Source organism: Mustela erminea, chromosome 15, assembly GCF_009829155.1.
Source record: "Mustela erminea isolate mMusErm1 chromosome 15, mMusErm1.Pri, whole genome shotgun sequence".
Classification (NCBI taxonomy): domain Eukaryota; kingdom Metazoa; phylum Chordata; class Mammalia; order Carnivora; family Mustelidae; genus Mustela; species Mustela erminea.
In genome coordinates this window covers 8,146,894-8,167,621 of record NC_045628.1, presented here as the reverse complement: position 1 = coordinate 8,167,621, position 20,728 = coordinate 8,146,894, and the positions used below count along the sequence as shown (strand labels likewise).

The following is a 20,728-nucleotide window of genomic DNA, read 5'->3' as shown; positions in this document are numbered from 1 at the left end:
TCACTTATGTTCTTCAACAAATATTTCTTTATTGCCCGGTCTAAGCCAGGTAGCCCATTAGGGGCCAGGAGTAGAATGATAATGAAGACACAGATCTTGTACTTGAGAAGCAGAATGTTGCCTGGGAGACAGACAAAGTGGTTAAGGGATTACAGCACAACACTGCTCGTTATGATAGAAGTTGGTACAGGGGGTTGTTGTTACTCAGTATGGGTACTTCGTTCTTTCTCATGGGGTTGGGAAAGCCTGCTTAAAGAGGCGACATCCGGGGTGATTTCTCAATAATGGGGCAGATGAGTATAGACAGGTGGGGATATGGCCAAGTCGGCCCAAGGTGAGAAAGCAGTCCGTACAAAGACACAGAGGGGACAGAACACAGCTTTCCATGGGTGGAATACAGCTAGCCAGGGCCTGACTGAGAGGATGAGGAAGGGGAGTGATTATATTAGTCCCTTCAGCAGAAGATAAGATCATGACACACTTGCGAACCATTGAAGGAGCTGGCAATTTATTCCTGGTCACAATGAATTTAAATGTTGATCACCTGGGGCTGCCTGGGTGGCTCATGATCTGGGGGTCATGGGATCGAGTCCCGCATCGGGCTCTCTGCTAGGCAGGGGGCCTGCTTCCTCCTCCCTCTCTCTTTCTCTGCTTGCCTCTCTGCCTACTTGTGATCTCTCTCTGTCAAATAGATAAAATCTTAAAAAAAAAAAAAAAAAAAAAAAGGTGGATCACCTGAAGGGGCCATTGTTGGTTTAAGTGAGCCAGGAAGTGAGCTGTGACAGCAAGGGAAGTTGTGACAGAAAGGGGGTAAACCCGGCTCATGGAATAGCAGTGCAGCTGGACGGAGGCAGAGATCTGGGCAGTGCTAGGAGGGCTTAGTGGCTGGACAGAAGCCCTGCGAATTCCTGAGGACAGACATTAAGAACCAAGTATTGGGAGTGCCTGGGCAGCTCAGTCAGTTAAACATCTCTCTTTGGCTCAGGTCATGATCCTCGAGTCCTGGGATCCAGCCCCTACCTCAGGAGCTCCCTACTCAGCAGGGAATCTGCTTTTCCCCCTGCTCTCTCCCTGCACCCATGTGTGTGCTCTCTGTCTCTCAAATAAATAAATAAAATCTTAAAAAAAAAAAAAAAAAAAAAAGGACCAAGCATTAGTGTGACTCCTGGGTTCCTCACTGGGGTCACTAAGTAGACAATATTGCTGTTTATTGTAAAAGGGGACACGGGAGGGATGGGAGACATGGGGAGGAAGTGAGGGTGGTGATGACTTTGGATTCTTGAGCTGACAGTTGAAAAACACTCATTTTCTTCTTGTACTTGCTTTATACACATTAGCTCCTTATTCACGTAGGATGTGAGCGAAACGCCCAATTCAGAGTTTTCCTTATGGTTTGAGATTTTTTAAAAGGCCTTTTCCATGAGAATGAACTCTTATCATCAAAGTGTGTTAAATGAAAAATTCAATAGTCTACATTGGTGCTTCTCCCCATTCGGTTTGTGATGGAACTAATGAAATACGTAATCTCTTCTGCAGGGTAGCCAAACACTCCAGGAGACCCTTGGAAATGTGTACAACCATGGATGTTCAGGTCTGAACGGGACTCCAGAGATCATCTGGTCCAAATATTTACTCTATAGATGATGGAATCCATGAGAAGAGCTGAAATCTCAGGTATCGGATAGCTGTAATTTTATTCACCTGTTCTCAATTCATTTTGAATAATATGACGAGCATATGTCACAACTGTTTTGTTTGTATGGTCCAAGTGTTTGCCATTTCCTGCAATCAACTTTCTTCCTAACTTCAAATCCCACTTCTTGCTCTGTGTTTTGGTCAGGATTTAACTCCTTCACAGTAAGATCTTGCTTCTTTCGTTCCTCTGAGGTTAGGATATTTTTTATCTGTAAAGGGAAGATATTATATGTATTTCCTTTGCCAGCCATATGGCCTCTGTCCCTACACGTCAGCTGTGCCATGTGGTGTGTAAGCATCCACAGACAATGCATAAATGCATGAGTGCGGCTGTGTCCAGCAACACTTTATTTATGAAAACAGGAGGAGGGTAAATTTGGCTCATGCATTAACTCAACAGAGACCACAAATAGAATATCATCTCCTCTACCTTTTCTTGTACTTTAAATCCCACACTGCCTTGTTCACACACATATAACCTGGCCTGGCTTGCTGCTTCGTGTTTGCTGTTTTTGAGAATCTCCTGCCATGTCTAAGGTTCTGCAGACAAAAATCACGTCCATTCTGTATTTCCTCAACCAGAGAGAGAACTCACCTGGCCCCTGGCTTCTACCTCTTTTCTCCCCTGCACACCTTTTCTCTGGCCGAATAGTTAATTATTCAAGTTCTCTGTACATGGGGTGAGCCTCGTTGAAGACATGGCAGGTCTTGGAGGGTGAAAATAAGTCCTTGTTAAGTTGTCCTCAGATGCAGACTGCTGAGAGATTGTAGCTCTGTGATCTTTTTATTTCAAAGCAGGGCACAACCTCAAACATCATAGTTTACCTTACAGGTGTCAGCAGTGTTCTGAGTGGAAGGCAGCTCTTTCTGCTTTTGCTGAACTGGTATATTTAATGGTGCTATTACACACCACAAGATGCCCTTACCTATAGGAGCTTCCCTTCAGAGAACCTGCCGTCTCTGCTCCTGATTCCATCACTCGAGCTGGTTGTTCCAAAGCCACACAAAGTCTAAACATGATTCTAACTGCAGGAACTTCTTGGAGAGTGGTCCTCCCATTCAACTTTGTCTTCATCTTAAATATTGGTTTGACAAAAACTTTCATTTATATATCCCCTTAGAGTTGGCAAAAATTTTAAAAATATATTAAAGATTTCTGTAAACTCGGAGGTGGTTTTACTTCCCTCACCTTTTGGTGACTAAAACTGAGACAGAAAGTTCAGTGCTTTGATGAAAGTTATAGTTGCAGTTGCCGTGAAATTCAAATTTTTTTTTAACTTTCATGTTAAATATGGTATCCCTTAATTACACATGCAGTCTTGCATAGGACCAAAGTATGTATTGATAGAAGAACTGCATTCGTTCAGTCCCTAAAAGGAACTAGTAAATGGGACCTGTAAGGGATATTATTTGCAGAAGCCTTTATTAGAGAGCATATAATACAGTGTAGGAAATACCAAGCTAAAAGCTAAGACTTAAAGTCTTACCATGAACTGCTTAAATTAGTATAATAGAGCTTCTGAAATATAGCTGCAGATATTTCAAGAGAGGGCAATCAATTGGATCAGAAGAAAAGCTGAATGTTACATATCAAAGAGCTTTGTGCCCATTTTTATCAAGCAACTTTTATGTATTACTTTTTGGCTAATAAAATTGGCACAGTTAACATAGAAATTTAGAAAGATTTAAAAATTTAATGCAATTATCACCAGTGATTCACACATTATAAAGAAAAGTGTGAGAAAACCTTAATATTTTAGGAAACTTAAAAGATTTTAAGGTTTTACCCTAAGATTTTCTTGTTCTCCTTCTCCTCATTCTGGCTATTCTCTTTGGAAGACCTCATTCACTTAGATAACTGTCTCTCCTGAATGGTAGTGATTTCCTAATCTCTTTCCAAACTCATATGCTCACTGGACTCTGTGTCCTGATGCCACTTGCCTGCTGGGCACGGTCACTGCCACTTGCTGCAGGTACCTGAACTTTAGCAAGTTGATTGGGAAATCCATTCTCCAAGTCTCCAGCTTAAATCTTCTCATTCACCTGTTAAGGGTGTCGCCCTCTGTTCGGAGTTGAATAATGTCCACCCTGCCCCCCAGTCAGATCCATCAGAATTTCAGATGTGACCTTGTTTGGAAACGGAGTCTTTAAGATCTGATTAGTCAAGATGAGTCATACTGGATTAGGATGGGACCTGTATTCAGTGACTGGTACCATCATGAGAAGCCACGTGAAGGAGGAACTCAGAGGAAGCATCAGGTGAGGACAGAGGAAGTAATTAGAGGGCTGCATTCTAAGCCAAGAAATGCCAAGGATTACCAACAATGGCCAGAAGCTGGGAGAGAGGCATGGGACAGATTCCTTCTCAGAGTCTCCAGAAGGACTAAATCTTACCAACTTCTTTAAGATTTATTTATTTACTTGAGGGAGACAGAGACAGAGACAGAGTGAGAGGAGGGGCAGAGGAAGAGGAAGAGAGAATCTGAAGTAGGCTCCATGCCCAGCTTGGATCCTGACTTCGGGCTCAATCTCACAACACTGAGATCATGATCTGAGCCAAAACCAAGAATCCAACACTTAACAATTGAACCACATAGGCAATCCTGACACCTTCTGATTTGATTTTGAATTTCTGGCCTCCGGTAACATGAGATAAATTTCCATTGTTCTGAGCAACCCAGTTTGTGGTGATCTATTTGAGTAGCCCCAGGAAACGGATGCATTCTCTAGTCTGCTTCCCACTGCCAACTCTTCACCCTTTTCTTTCACACGAGAACCATCACACATCCATTCTATCACAGTTTGGACACACCTCTTAAATAAATTCTTCTCTGCTCCTCTATTGCCACCAACTTGACAATTTTCTGTTACTTAAAGATCTCCTTACTTGTTCCGTCCATTACCTCCCCTGCTGAAACCATCATGATCTTTCTCAAACAAAAACAGACTATGTTAATTTCTTGCTTAAAAATATTTACATTTCATGCATGAGTTATACTGAGGAGTTACTATGTTCCTGTTGGTGTGCTACAAACTTTGAAGGTATTAAAGCATTCAAAAGTTCCAACAAACCTAAGAGCTCTATGCTCTTAATACCACATTCACATTTTAAAGATGACATTGGAAGATTAACCTGCCCAAAGTGACCCAACTAGCAAGCTCCTCAGACAGGAACAATGCACAGGCTTTCAGGCTGCAAAACCTGCCCTCTTACCATCATGAGCTCTCAAACTTATCTCTGCAATTTTCTTCCAGGCCATATTTTCTTGAAATTACCTACTTTAAAAAATCCAGATTAAATACTGCTGCTATCTTTCAGGTCTATTTTGTTTACTGCTTTTGCTTTGCCTTTTAATACAGTGATCGGCTCATTGAAGGGACTCAGTGTACACTGTTTGAACAAATAACTGATAGTCACTGTAGGAAATCTTTCCCTGATGCCTCAGACAGAAATGGTGTCTTTGTTCTTTTTGTTCCCAGATCACTTTGTTCTTATCTCCATAATGTACGTGTTTTATTGTTATCCAAGGCAGGGCTCATCTCTCATTCGCCATTATATTCAAGAACATAGTAAGTACTTAATGATATCAATTAAGTGCATTCAGTTATTAAATGTAAATTGATTGCATTGGAAAATCTTAGAAAGGACTATTGAAATATGACATTATATAGGCTTATATTACTACTTATATTACTACTCACATATAGCTTTTTTCTGTTACTGCATTGCTGTGTGACTTTGTCCATTAGCATTTTATTTATTTCTTTTTATATATATATATTTTTTTCTCTATTAGACTGAAGTTCTTGGTGGCAAGCTTCATGTCTTACTGTATATCTAGAATCTAACCTGTTAGTGCCTGACACATAGTCTAAATTTATAATCTATTTACTGAAAAAATAAATGGCTTATTTTTTCTATCTTCTAAATGTCTATCTAACTGACAGCCCCTCACCTCAAAGATGTGATAATTTAGCTGAAATACCGTGTGAATACAACAAGAAACTTAAATGTCATTACATTTATTATATAAGCAAGTATGGAGAAAAAAAGTAGTGAGTAAAATGATTTGTTTATTGTAGAAAAGAGGAGTTAAAAAAAAAAGAGAAAACTGGAGTAAATAGTCTGAGACATGATTTTATAGGAGATAATATTTGTGTTGGACATGGAAGGATAAATGAACTTTTCTCACAGGAAGAGGAGGGAGATAGGACTCCATGAGGGAATTTAATTTCTTTCTGTTTTGAGTTTGCTGATAAATTTTTAAATCACAAATATGCATTTATTCTCCTCAAATATTTTTTATGAATTTGAGTTTACCAAAATTTTTCTCTTGATTCTCTTAACCTAAATAAAATTACTTCATCATCATGGATTTTCCTCTTAATATGGCATTAGATTTTCCTTGCAATTATTATATTTAGGGTTTTCATCTCTAATGAGAAAGGTTATCCAGCAATTTTCTCTTTTTGTAATGATCTTGACAAATCTTGGTTAACAAGTGTATGCTCTCCCCATGAAATGAATTGGTAAGTTTTCAATTTTTATATTCTTCTCTGGAAGAGTTCATGTAAAGTTGAATTATTTCTTCCTTAAAAGTGAAGATGAATTCCTCAGGAAAGCTGTCTGGGCCTGAAATATTTTCATACAGAGGTTTTAATTAAAGATGCACATTTTAAACAAATATATGATTGTTCACAGTTCATTTCTTACTATTTTAGTTTTTATAAATTTTATGAAAAACTTTTCTTCTTTTGTTTAAATTAGCAAATGTATGGACACAAGGTTGTTGATTATATATTTTTTTTTTTTTTTGAGAGAGAGATTGAGAGAGAGAGCGCGCGCACGCTTGAGCTCAAATTGGGAGGGGCAGAAGGAGAAGGAGAGAGAGAATCTTGAGGAGACTCCCCACTGAGCACGGAACCTGAAGAGGGGCTCAATCTCAGCACCCTGAGATCATGACCTGAGTGAAAACCAAGAGTCAGACACTTAACCAACTCAGCCACTCAGGGGCCCCTAATTATATTCTGCTTATATATTTAATATTTTAAGCATCTTTAGTGATTTTTTTTCTCATTTGTGTTATTGAAATTTATTTTTTTCCTTAAATAATACTGCTATGATTTTATAAATGTTATTGTTTTTTTAAAGAACCATTATTTGCCTTTTTAATACTTTCTTATTGAATACTTGTTTTCTATTTCATAGATTTGTGTTCTTAACTTTTCTTGAATATTTTATACATTCAGTAATACTATATTTCAGGTATATAGGGAAAGCTTAAAGGGACCAATGGATCAATATATTCCTAATAGGTAAATAATTTTTTAAAGATTTTATTTATTTATTTGACAGGAAGAGATCACAAGTAGGCAGAGAGGTAGGCAGAGAGAGGAAGGGAAGCAGGCTCCGAGCAGAGACCCCAATGTGGGGCTCGATCCCAGGATGCTGGGATCATGATCTGAGCCGAAGGCAAAGGCTTTAACCCATTGAGCCACCCCAGCACCCCAATAATTATTATTTAAAGATATAAGGAAGTAAACAAATTGGAAAGTTAGAATGTTTGGTTCTGAATTTTGTTGCAGACTTAGTGAAATTGTACAGATGACAGGTATTTGGTGTGGCTAGAGACAGTGGGTGACAGGACGAAGTAGCCTAGAATTGAGGGTCAAGGAAGATAAGACCGCAGGGATGATCATGATAGACTGCACTTGACCAGGTTGTCTTTCTGGGTGTCATATCAAAGTAAGTTTGTATTGTGGACAATATGTCATTTTCTTCTCTGTACACTTTAAAGAGCTTTTCACACAGAAGGGGCTCAATACACACTCAAAAAATAACAAAGTAAAACATTTAGCACAACTCCTTCATTTCACTAAATCCTAAGGAAGTTAAGTGACTTCCTCAATTCATAGAGACAGTCATTGAAATACCTGAGACTAGGACCACAATCTTCTGAGAGTCGATGCATGCAGACAGACGCATGCAGCCCAAGCAGGAGATGTGGACCATGAATTTGACAACGACAGTGAAATGTGAAGTCATGTTTTGAGAAATCAAGTTAGCATATCATCCATATTCTATTAATATCCCTTTTTCTCTATCAAAGGGGCAGAAAAAATTAGAAGTAAGCCATAGAACATGGAAATGCAACCCAATTGTACTGGGGTATTGTGTGTGTGTGTGTGTAGTTGTTTATTGAACTTGCTGTTCCCGAATCTTGGGCTTCATAGCAGTTATCTACAAGGGGATTTAATTGCTTTAGAAGCAGTGACTGAGAGTCAAGCACTGGTCTTCTTTTTAAGAACATAACTGGATGTTTATAGTTCTTTAAACAATGAGATGAAGTGACCTGTGTAGAAGAATATGGGGACCAGGAGACCAGAGGGAAAAGGGGAGCAAAGTCTTTTGTTGTTCTAAATTAAACCAAGTGATATGTGCCCTTGGCTGCTGACCCCATGCATGGAGGTCTCTCAGGGACGAAGGGCACAGGTGCCCCATGGATCACAGTTTTGGTTCCTCCCTTGCTTTTGTCTGCCTTTACATGCAAACTTTATCTTTTAATGAGATCTCAGCTATTAGAAATCCTTTCAGGTTGTGGGAACATTTAAGATCTTTGGGCATTTTCCTTTTTCCATTACTTTGGCCTCTATCAGCATATTGAATTTTAGGCGTTGCATGGGATAACTCTCAGTTAACAGTGAACAATGATGCCCATTTGCCTCCTGCGTGAGTGAATTATGGAGGCTTCTGGGAAAAGAGCAGCAAAATGTCCTTGAAAGGCTTACTTTGGACTGGCAAGAGAAAGAAAGGTAGAGGGTTGGAACATTCAGGTAACTTAATAATGAAAATGAGGGAATGCTATTTTTTCAATCCTCCACCAAAGAATATAAATTGACAAAGTATTGTGATATTTACATGAATACACACAATAATTTGACTTTTCTACTTGGATAGTGTGGAGAATATAAATGAAGCACATGGGGGTATCCAAACACTTGCCCAAGGGAGGGAACAAGGACATGAGTCTAAGCAGAAAGAGGAAGAGGCACTTAAACCAAAAGAAAAAAAGAGAGAGAGAGAGAGAGAGAGAGAGATTTAAGACATTTGCAAAACTTATGCAGAACATTTAATGAATTTCTGGTGTTTGTCTGAAAAGAAGAGGGGGACGTTTGGAGCTTTTATATCTCTCTAGTACAGAGTAGATCAGGGGAGGGAAATCCTATTTATTAGAAACTGCAATGAGCTGCTTGGTGGTGGGTGAGGGAGAGTGGAGAGAGAGAGAGAGACCAAGCACTGTATTCACTGAGCTGTTGGAAGCCTCTTAATAGTAATATTCAGGGCTTTCTGTGTTTAGAGAATGGCCCAGAGACCCTATATGCACTGTGCATTCTAGGTAAGTGACTAAACCCCAAAAAAGTGAGATAAGTGAACCAGTTCATAATCAACAAAACGCCTGATGTTAAAATAAGATTTTCTTTAAATTTTGTTGTAAAATTTATGTTTGTTGCTGCATATATCTTTTGGAAGATATTTATTAAAATGCTTATTTTTTTTAAAGTCTGTTTTGCATTACAAAAAGCTGAAATGAGATCTCAAATCCTTCATATTATGCTGAGGAGAAATGAACAGTTTAGAAAAACTGTGGTTTGCTGACCTTAAAAATCACCAAAATTCTGTAGATTATGTATTACAATAAGTAGATATTAGATTTTTAATAAGAAAAAGTCAAATTCACCTCCCCTCCTTCTGACAAACACACACACATACACACGTGTAAGTTTTTATTTCCGTGCTTCTCCATTAATAAGAAAGTGCTCCTAACATCAGTACCGACTTTTAAATGTTTGGATGATGGGGGTAAGGTGATTCAGTTAGGTATCACAGTCTAATTTATTGTGAGGTTAGGTCATTTTTCATATGAGGGGTTTTATTTTGTTGTAGAAATATCATAATGAATTTTATTTTTATTAAAATGTAAATAATAATGTTGGAAAACCTGTCTTACGTGAGAAAAAAACAACTACAAAAATGTTTTCCTAGAGGCCATCTATTTTATCAGTCTTTTACTGTAAAAATTTTATCAGTCTCTCACACATAATACCACACATGAGATATGTTCTGTCAGTGAATATCTCTCTGTGTTGTCTGTCCCTGGTGCCTACAGCTTTTGAACTCAGACTTCTTTGGTTTTATTGGGATCACATGCCTCATTTGCCATCTTTGTCAAATGGTCCGTGATTTATTACATATCCTGGGGCTGCACTTGCTGTGCACACTCATCTGCCCCAGAAGACTCTGGAAGCTCTTCTGAGCCTCAGCATTTTCTGGATGGGCAAATTTGAAGTTTAATACTAGCTTCCAGACTTTTCTGATTTAAGCATCCTCAATAAATTTAGCTATACTAGACCTATTTATTCATCCCGACTCCATGACTTGAGTGAACAGAAATAAAACAAGTTACTAACCATGCCATGACTAAAACTCCACCAAGGATACCAAGGATGACAGGATCCCAAGCAGCTTCATTGGCTTCATGGATGCCAAGGTCAATCTTACTGATGATGCAACACAGCGTATTTCCACTAATATGTTACAGAACATGGACTGTTGAGGGGGAAAGTCCAATACATTTTTGAGAAATGTCTTGTAACTTATACTCAACAATATGTGCTTCTATGGCCCAGGGATGTACTTGACCAATACTACTCAACTAGTTCTCTAGTGCATTTGAAATCTGTTATATCTTCTTTTTTATTTAAATTCAATTAGCCAGCATGTATTATACCACAGTTTCTGATGTAGTGTTCAAAGATTCATCAGTTGCATTTAGTACCCAGTGCTCACCACATCATGTGCCTTTCTTAATGCCCATCACCCAGTTACTCCATCCCCCCATCCACCTCCTCTTCTGCAACCCTCAGTTTGTTTCCAAGAGTCAAGAGACTCTTATGGTTTGTCTCCCTCTCTGATTTCTTCCCATTAAGTTTTCCCTCCCTTCCCCTATGATCCTCTGTATTATATTCCACCTGTGAGTGAAACATATGGTAGTTGCCTTTCTCTGCTTGACCTATTTCACTTAGCATGAGCCTCTCCAGTTCCATCTTTGTCAACATAAATGGTAGTATTCATCCCTTCTGATGGCTGAGTAATATTCCATTGTGTATACGAACCACAACTTCTTTATCCATTCATCTGTTGAAGAGCATCTCGGCTCCTTCCAGTTTGGCTATTGTGGACATTCCTGCTATGAACATTGAGGTGAAAGTGCCCCTTCTGTCCACTAGTTCTGTGTCTTTTGGGTAAGTACCCAGTAGTGCAGTTTCTAGGTGGCAGGGTAGCTCTGTTTGTAACTTCTTGAGGAACTGCCATGCTGTTTTCCAGAGTAACTATATCAGCTTGCTTTCCCACCAACAGTGTAAGAGGGTTCCCTTTTTTCCATATCCTTGCTAACATTTGTTTTTTCGTGTCTTGTTAACTTTAGCCATTCTAACTGGTGTAAGGTGGATCTTGTTATGGTTTGATTTGTGTTTTCCTGATGATAAGTGATGTGGAGCATTTTTTCATGTGTCTGTTGGCCATTTGTATGTCTTCTTTGGAGAAGTGTCTGTTCATGATGAAACATATTCCATCTTATTTAATACTTTCTTCTTAAATTACAAAATTCCCTCTTTTCACATATAATCTATTTCTATCTGGCTGAGCTCTTACCATTAACTCTTACTAGGACAGAATTTTGAAAATGCTGGTATAGAACCATTTGGAGTTTGGTATATTTGATGTGCAATCTCCATTTTTTTCCCCCTGCAATTATTCTATTTTCTTAAGGATCATCTTTACTGGTCAAGTTGGTGTCTTCTATTCTATGATCCCAGAAGGCACTTTTTAGTAATAGTCAAAGAGGGAAAACTGAGTTAAGACAGCTAGATGTATATATTTTGGAAACCTGGGAGCTGGAATATAACAAAAAATATGCTATCCAACTGGAAATATAACAAAGTTTGTAGAGCTGTGTTTGGTTTTAAAAGTCCTGCAACCAGGAGCCTTGCACAAGCCACCTGGGCCATGTTTTGCTTCATGAGCAATTTAATTAGTGTAACTCCTGAGCCATGCTTAAACTTAACGGCAAGACAGAGTCAAGAAAAATTAGTCATGAGAACGTACTCCAGATGCAAGAGTTGAATCAGTATTTGCCTCTATTGGTAATGGATAGAAAGCTCTTTTTAGAAATCCCAAAAAGTGGCTGTAAGTAGCTGTCCACAGGATGAGTAAAAGAAAGATGATTAAAAGCACATAATTCAGCAAAAACTTCTGGGAATGAGGTAGACTGGAGGAAGGGGAGAAATTGTACACATAATAAAGACAAATATTGCATGTTTAGAGACACTGTGATAACAGTTTATTAGTAAGGAATGGAATTATATTATATTTTATTTTATTTTATAATAAATTATATTTATTTTCAACACAAGTACCAATGTCTGAGTCATGAATGCCAGGGCTGTTAAGGCAGTGTTGTTCAATATTCTCTTAGGAATCCCAGCTACTACCATTCTGTAAGCACTGTGGTGCGTTCCTCCAACTCATGGTCAAAGGGTAGCACTATCAGACTGCAATTCTGGTAGTGAAATGGAGGAAGATACCATGAAGATACAGATAAAAGACATATGCCAGTGATGTTTTAAGGAAGTTTTCTAGGAGCAGACACATAATACTTATGCTTCCATTCCATCAGGCAAGGCTTAGTTATGTAACCAAGCAAGTCAAAGAAATGTGACCTTACTCTGGGAAGTCATGATCTAGGTAAAATTTTACCACTCGGAAAATGAGAAGCTTTCTGGGTTGCTTGACAGACCATTTGGCCTCTCACCCTCCCTATCCAAAGACTGAATCCTGCTTAAATTCCAGAATACAGAGATAATGCAAAGTACTTGATTAAGATGGTGAATGGACGGGCGCCTGGGTGGCTCAGTGGGTTAAGCCTCTGCCTTCGGCTCAGGTCATGATCTCAGGGTCCTGGGATCGAGTCCCACATCGGGCTCTCTGCTCGGCGGGGAGCCTGCTTCCTCCTCTCTCTCTCTGTCTGCCTCTCTGCCTACTTGTGATCTCTGTCAAATAAATAAATGTAATCTTAAAAAAAAAAAAGAATTAAAAAAAAAAGATGGTGAATGGAAACTCATCTTTTTTACTGACCTATAAATGCAAAGACAAGCCATTTGCACCACCACTTTTAATATATACACTTATGGGTAAGAACAGGATAACCACAACTAAAAAGTCCCACTTGGAGAAGTAATCACTCCATTAACAAATCCCTTAGGAATATATTGCTTCATTTTTAGCCATGGAATAAATTCCTGACAACCTTCTGGCTGCTTCTGTTTCTGTGATCTGGGAGAATCTCCCATATTTGTTCTTTGTGAGCACCTGGTTCTGCCTTCTGGAAGATTCTTTCCCTCCATTGTACTCCACGGCCAGCCATGTCTAATGGACGGGGGAACTTGCTCTTTTTGGAGCTAATCAGATTTCATAGGTTGTGGGTTAGGAGACCCAGGGGTGTTTTTGATGTGAAAAAGCAGAGGAATTTGTATATCAGGTTTGCAGCTTCTTTAAAAATATAATTTCTTCACAAATTTAATAGACTTCTCAGCCATTTGCTCCTGGCTAATTCTCTGAGCAGGTAATCTCAGCTTTTAGCTTTCAAACTATGTATTTTACCAACAAGTGTCTGCATCTTATGGGCTCTCCATCCTTCTCTCTCCTCCTCCTATCCCACAAATCAAATGGAAGAAAAATGGTAGAGTTCTCTACATTCTGGGACCTGCACAGTCATCTTGTTGTCCTGACATGCTGACCCACCTCCTCACTGGGGTTCTGCTGATTTCCCTCCTACATGCAAAGCAGCAGCTACACTGCAATTGCTCTCCTGCCTCCTCTGTGGACTCCAGCTTTAAGTCACTCTCCTGAGGTTCCAGCCTGTTGGTGGTCTTTCCTTCCTCATTCCTCGTCCATCCCCTACAATGGCACAATTTCCAGTAAAAGTAAATAAATAAATAATCTATATCTATATACCTGTGTATCTCTATCTTGGCATGTCTATACATCTACAAATATATAATCTCCTATTGCTGCTTCTCTGGATGAGACTATTTTGAGGACTGGAATGGGAAGGTGCTTGAATGGAAGGACAACCCCTTTCATAGTTTGCTCTTGGGTTGACTCCCATCAACTGGCATAGAACACTTAATGAGAAGTAGTCGAAAAACCTCAGGACCGGTCTCCTCCGGAGGCTGTCATTGAAAAGTCATGGAAGAGAAATGCTCTAGTTTTAGAAAGGGAAGCATTTGACCTTTTCAAATCTACCAGACTCCTGTGTACTAGATTCTCAATCTGTTGACAGTGTTGCCTATTGACAGAGAGTACTTCATTGATGCTCTCCCATAGTGGTGTGCAGAAAGGCTAGCATAGACAATGTTCGTCTCTCCTCAGGGCATTGCTACAAGGGACAAGAAGCAGCCAGCAAAAATCAATAATCTGAGGTTTCTTTGTATTTCTTAGTATTTTCCCTAATGTCACTACATTAGTTGACATGTGATCTGCCTTTTAAGAAACAGCAGGAATACTTTTGCCATTGTTTTGTCCAGGTACAATAAGTTTTCAGGTGGCAAGAACTCAGATCATGAATTATCGCATCCTACCAATTCCACTAAGCAAATGCTATGGGTTTAGGTCCTGTTATTTGTAGGCCCTTTTTCCAGGTACCAAAATCTATGTTAGGATTAGTTTATCTGTGAATATTAGTAATAGTGACAGTAGCTTAAATAAGTCCCAGAGTTTCTTCCTCTTATGTTCAGGATTTTCAAAGGTAATCTGGGTTAGGTCTGATATGTCTCACCACAAGGTCAAAGACTCAGGTTCCCTCTGTCCTGCTTCTCTGTGATTCTCCTCCTCAAGGTCATTTCATGTTCTAATATGGCTGCTCACTCTGGCCACTGAATCACATTCCAGTCAGCAGAATTAGCCAGGCCAAAAGAGAGAATCTGCTCTCTCTTTTAAAGACACTTGCTAGAGGAGCATAATGACTTACTGCTGCACAGTGGAGGAGCATTAACTATTTCTGCCACTTGAGTGCCATGTGGTCTGTGAAGTAATGAGACCCAGAGATTCCAAAAGCAGCCATTACAACGGGAGAACAAATACTGCCCTTCACAATCAGAAAGAGTTCTTTTATAGCTTCACCTATTCAGCACAGACACCTGAAAATTACAGAAACACAAGTGTTATAAGTTTATATTAACTCCAGGTAGTTTCTTTTCTATTTGCATGGAAGCAGTGGTGATGTTTAAGAAAACAAAGTTGAAATTGGTTTTTACTCTATGTGTTGACATCACCATTATTTTTGTTGTTTGAGCTCATTTGAAGATTAAAAAAAATAAATAAAAAAGAAATTTAGGTTTCAACATCATTCTCAGGCTCTGTGGTGTTGGGAAAAAAGGTCATTTATACAAAACACTGTTTACATCTGACTTCCTATGGGAAAGCTCTGAGCGAGACAAGGTAATGATTAGACTAAATTGGAACTTAATGCGAATGCTCCTTGTTAAAATGGAAAGTATCAGTTCAGGTAATCTGGAAGCCACTGAGAATTCCTTCTATGTATGGCCAAACAGCCTTTTCTAAAGGACAAGTTACTAGATTGAATTGATACTTTCAAGCTTCCCTGGCATGGTAGGTAGACAGAAGCATACTTTCATTTTGAAGACGTAGATCTGCTAAGCCGAACTAAAGAATAGGTGTATAAACAGAATTGAGCTAGGCAATGAGATGGGGAATTAAGTATGCATTACTCACTGAATTCTTGTTCCTAGTGTATTTTCATTGTTTTTGTCTGTGTTTTTGAAATGTCATGAATTATCAGAATATCAAATAGATTCAGAACATTCAGTTTCTCATAATATAGTGAGTTCATATCCATAAATTCCATTTAGTAAAAAAAAACACCAAAATACACTAGATAAAACATAGACATGTCAGAAAACACAGGAAATCATTAAAAACCAAAAAAATGTAAGAAAATATTAGTCCACAGAAGTAAAATAGAGTTAAAACGCATGGATGGTTTGGAGCAAATACTAATCCCTTACTAATGAACCCCTCTCAGGGCACAGAGGACCATCCTAGTTTGGCAAGTCTAACTGAGATCACTGGAGCAAGCTTAAATGAGGACACTGTTGGTGAAAGTTCACAACACAAAGTATTATGGATACTTGCTTGTCATGGTTTTGGACTAGAGTACAAAAAGTAGCACTTCTTATAAATTTCTGGGCATGGATGAGAGAAAAGCTCTCATGTGAGTCATTACCTAGAAGATATTAAAACTATCAGGAGATATTTATGTTAAAGTGGTTCCAGTTAGAAAGTACCCTCTCTGCCTGGGAAAGGGTAACACATATTCTTTTTGCAGGTGTGCACTTTTGGTCCACACTTTAAAGAATTCTCACTAATCAAAAGTTGTAAAATACATGAGAAAAAGTATCAATACTCAAAAGAAAGAACAGAAAGCTAAAGCAAATTATGGAAGGATCAGACATTCAAAGACTTGATATTGGAAACATTTGCTACAAGTTATTACATGATTTAATAATGCTTAAATAAATAAAAATTTCCAAAATATGCTACAGAAAAAGGAAATGAAAACAAGTCAGTTATATTTGATACTAAGAACTGCATAAAATTCTAAAAATGAAATATATAGTAATTATTTTTGAAAGCCCAATGACTAGCCATAAATTTTTGACTCAATGGAAGAATTTTAGAATATAGTATAAAAGTACAAGGAAGGAAGATACGGAGAAGTTATGCAAATGGAGAAATAATGAATTTTAATCACAGTTGACAAGGTTATAGAAAAGCAACTTTTGAAGAGAATATTGATTGAAATTTTCCAAAATGGATAAAAGGCACCAAGCTTTAGATTCACAGATTACAATAAATGTTAAACAAGATAATTAAAAGGCATTCAGCACCAAAACACAACACAGTGAAAGCAAGGCAAAAACTAGACACATGGAAGTGTTAAAGCAAAAGAAAAACAAAACAAAACAAAATCCCAGAGATCTTAATAGCAATTCAAAGGAAAAAGACAGATTTCCCACAAAGGTAACTAAGTAAATAACTGATTTCTCAATTGTAACCATGGAAGCCAAAAAATAATGGAAGCATTTCTTCAAAGTGATCACATAAAATAACTGTTAATTGAAAATTGTATGTTCCGCAACCTATCTTTAAAAAAAGAATAAATCAAAGCATTTTTCAGACAATATAAAAAAGATTATTTACTATTAACACATCTGAGCAAAGAAATTTCTAAGTATTACACTATACGAAGAAGAAAAATGACATCTGGAAAAAGCTGAGATGCAAAAAGGAATGATAAGTAAAGTAAAATGCAATATATAGGAAAATTGGATAAAATGCTGACTCTATACATCAAAATAAAATGTCTGATTCGTGCTATAAAAACAAGACAGAAAAAGAATAAGAGTTAAAATATTTTAATGCCTTTTTTGTGGTTAGGAAGAGGTTAAGATATGAATTAACTTTTTACTTTGTGAAATTAAACATCTTCAATTAAACTATTATGGCAAACACTTAAAAGAAATGTACCTTCCAAAAAGATAGAAACATTGAACTTTAGGGGAAAATTACCTTAAACAATACAAATAAAGAAAGAAAAGAAAAAAAAATTATCACAAAAACTGATGCATGACAATTATTATGAAATAAGATGTTAAAAATAAATGTAAATGAAACCATGATCCCAATACATATAAATGGACCAAATTTTTCTGTTAAAGATGGTATATATCAGATTAGATTAAAATAACTAGATTATTTATAGTGTTAATAAGAAACATGGAATTTTTAACAATAGAAATATGCAATAATTTCTACTTAATTTTATAAAGTTTCTGTAGCTATACTAATATCATATAAATTGGGGTTTAGTCAAAAATATTCATAAGATATAAAGATGACAACTACCTGATGATTAAAGATTCAATTTGCTAGAAGCAGTTCTGACCTTAATTTGTATCAATAACAGCTTCAAAATACAGAAATAAAAACATTTGCAGAACTATAAGAAGAAATGTGCAAAACCTGGCATCACTATTAGATTTTTAACATTCTTTCTTAGTAATTTTTAAATTGAGATAAATAAATAAGTTATAACAGATTTGAACAGCACCATAGTTTGTTCTATTTTTAAAGTTAGTAATTTTCCCCCAAGTATACAGAGAATATCATGAAAATTACCTAATTTTAGTAACAGAGATAATTTTCAAATAATTCATTTCTCCAATTAATTAGAAATCAGTTCCAGAATGTTAAATTAAAAACCCAAATATTTGGATGTTCAAAATAAGACCAAACTAACAACAACAAAATAAACATGAAGAGGTTAAAGAGTTTAGAATATGTCCTTATTTATTATCAATTGAATGCTATTAATGTAATTTATATACACATGGGTTTTCTTGTAATTTTATATTAACACTTTTTGAAACTACATCATTAGTTCCCTGTTGAAGATAACTCAACAGAGGCTGTTCACTACTAAGTCATTCACCCAAATTGAGGCAATGGTTAACATTGAAATGTATTTAAACCTCTAGGTTTTCCATATTTTGTTCTCTATTTTAAACCTTTCCCTTCTCCTCAATTCTGTCCCCACATACTCAGAATCTTGTCCTGTGTTCTTCTTTATTGATCTCCACCAGCCTTGGCTTTTGCTAATCTAACCATTAAATTAGTCTGGTTGAAATATGGCCTCATACTTCTATTCACATTCCAACAGCTGGGCTTAGCAGGGAGAGTTTGGATCTGGAGGCAGTCAGAGCAAGTTCCAATTCAGGCTCTGCTAGCTCTCTGACCATGGGCAAAGTATTTGCATATGGCCTCCCAGTTATTCAAGAAAAATGCTAACACTTCTTTTCCAAGATTGTTGGAGATTAAAATTCTGTATGGAAAGGGCTGCATTCATAGTATGACCCCGTTAAATATTTTGTGATGAGAAATGTTTACAATCACCAAGTGTACCTAATTTTAAATCTTGGTGCCATTCCTGATTAGATATGTCACATTTGGCAGCTACCTAATTTCCTAAACTCAAGTGATCTTTATTTCTAAAATAAAAATATTACTCTTGCTGTTGTGATAAGGATCAATGAGACACTGGATGTGACAAATGGTTGCTAGTATTGCTGTTGTTTTATTTTGTGTTATTTTTCTTAGTTAAAAACAGACTTGGTAGGGGCACCTGGGTGGCTCAGTGGGTTAAAAAGCCTCTGCCTTCAGCTCAGGTCATGATCTCAGAGTCTCGGGATCGAGTCCCACATAGGACTCTCTCCTCAGTGGGGAGCCTGCTTCCTCCTCTCTCTCTGCCTGCCTCTCTATCTGCTTGTGATGTGTCTGTCAAATAAATAAATAAAATCTTAAAAAAAAAAAAGACTTGGCAACCAAACTGATAACAACTTGTAATGATAGAATTTCAGAATTTGTAATGATTTACAAAGGGAATATACCTGTTTCTATTTAAGAAAAACAATAGCTTGTAAAAACAGCTCATTCTGCCTGGATCCATTGGAATACACTAATGGGACACAAATTTTTCCTTTTCAATGAACTTAAACATGAGTAACTTGGTGTTGCTCCTTACCCTTTCTCTGTACTTCATTCAGTATATATTGTTAATTTTCAAACATGAGATATTATATTGGTAAAATATATTTTTTAAATATATCAGTGTCAGTGCTTTTAAACTTTTAATTGTTTTGAAGCCAGGGAAGCAATTCTAAATGGCATCAACATAATACTTACAGAATTGATAGAATAGCATATCCTAGAATATTCCTTATCATCTTTTTGATCTATCCAAAATTAATTTTATTTGGTTCATGAGCTTATTTTGGTGGTGAGTCTCATTTGAAAATAGTAGTCTCTTAATGTTATTTTAGGATAAATGTTTGGTAAATTTCGGTCCACAAGCCAAATACAATTGTCTGCCTGATTTTGTACATGAAATTATATTGAAGAACAGTCACACCCCTTTTTAATATATTTCTATGGTTGTTTTTATGCTAAAATAGCTGAGTTCACGTGTGATCACCAGGTCTGATATGTTGACTCTCTGATCCTCTACAGAAAGTGTTGCCCATTCTTGTTCTATGATTAAAATTAATGAGAAGATGTATTGTTACAGTGTTTAAGAAAGGTATTTCTTTTTTTTTTAATTTTTTTTTAATTTTTATGTATTTATTTGACAGGCAGAGATCACAAGTGTGCAGGGAGGCAGGCAAAGAGAGAGGAGGAAACAGGCTTTCTACGGAGCAGAGAGCCCGATGCCGGGCTCGATCCCAGGACCCTGGGATCGTGACCTGAGCCGAAGGCAGAGGCTTTAACCCACTGAGCCACCCAGGCGCCCCAAGAAAAGGTATTTCTTGACACTTTATTCTCCTTTCTCTTTTCTTTATCTAGAAAAAAAATTGAAATGTTTGATTATGTTATCATCCATTTGTATAATATTTCATATGCTTTCAAAAGATTTTATTTTTAAGTAATCTCTGTGCCCAGTGTGGGGCTTGAACTTATAACCCAGATCAAGAGGCACATGCTCTAAGAACTGTATGAGCTAGACTCCCAGTTTATAATTTTTTAGCTTATGAAATAAGCAATGTTGTTTTTCTAGTTTTTAAAGAGAATTCTGCTCAGGGAAAAATCCTCATTTTAAAAAGTGTCACCCTTCTTCATTGAAAGGCTGCCTATGCCATTGTTCTCTCAGATAAAGAACCGAGAGATACAACAACTATCATGCATTTTTTTCTAGCTTGTTTCCAGTAGTTAAGTATCTCCTACAGTGGTTAGCATCAGAGGGAGTTTGCACTGCAGGTTTTTAGTCACTGGGATTTAAGAATATATACACATTTTATAGTTATGGTAGTAATTTGTCACTCATTTTTGCAGTGGTGAAAT

The 20,728-nt window shown here is 37.2% G+C and overlaps 1 long non-coding RNA gene across 1 annotated transcript; it reads left to right on the top strand.

The window, feature by feature from the left end:
* The first annotated feature begins 1,540 nt into the window (after positions 1 to 1,540).
* LOC116574387 lies at positions 1,541 to 19,969 on the top strand. The gene is made up of 3 exons (XR_004279257.1): positions 1,541 to 1,674; positions 5,176 to 5,265; positions 19,901 to 19,969. It is a non-coding gene; the product is annotated as an uncharacterized LOC116574387 (long non-coding RNA).
* Positions 19,970 to 20,728: the final 759 nt, after the last annotated feature.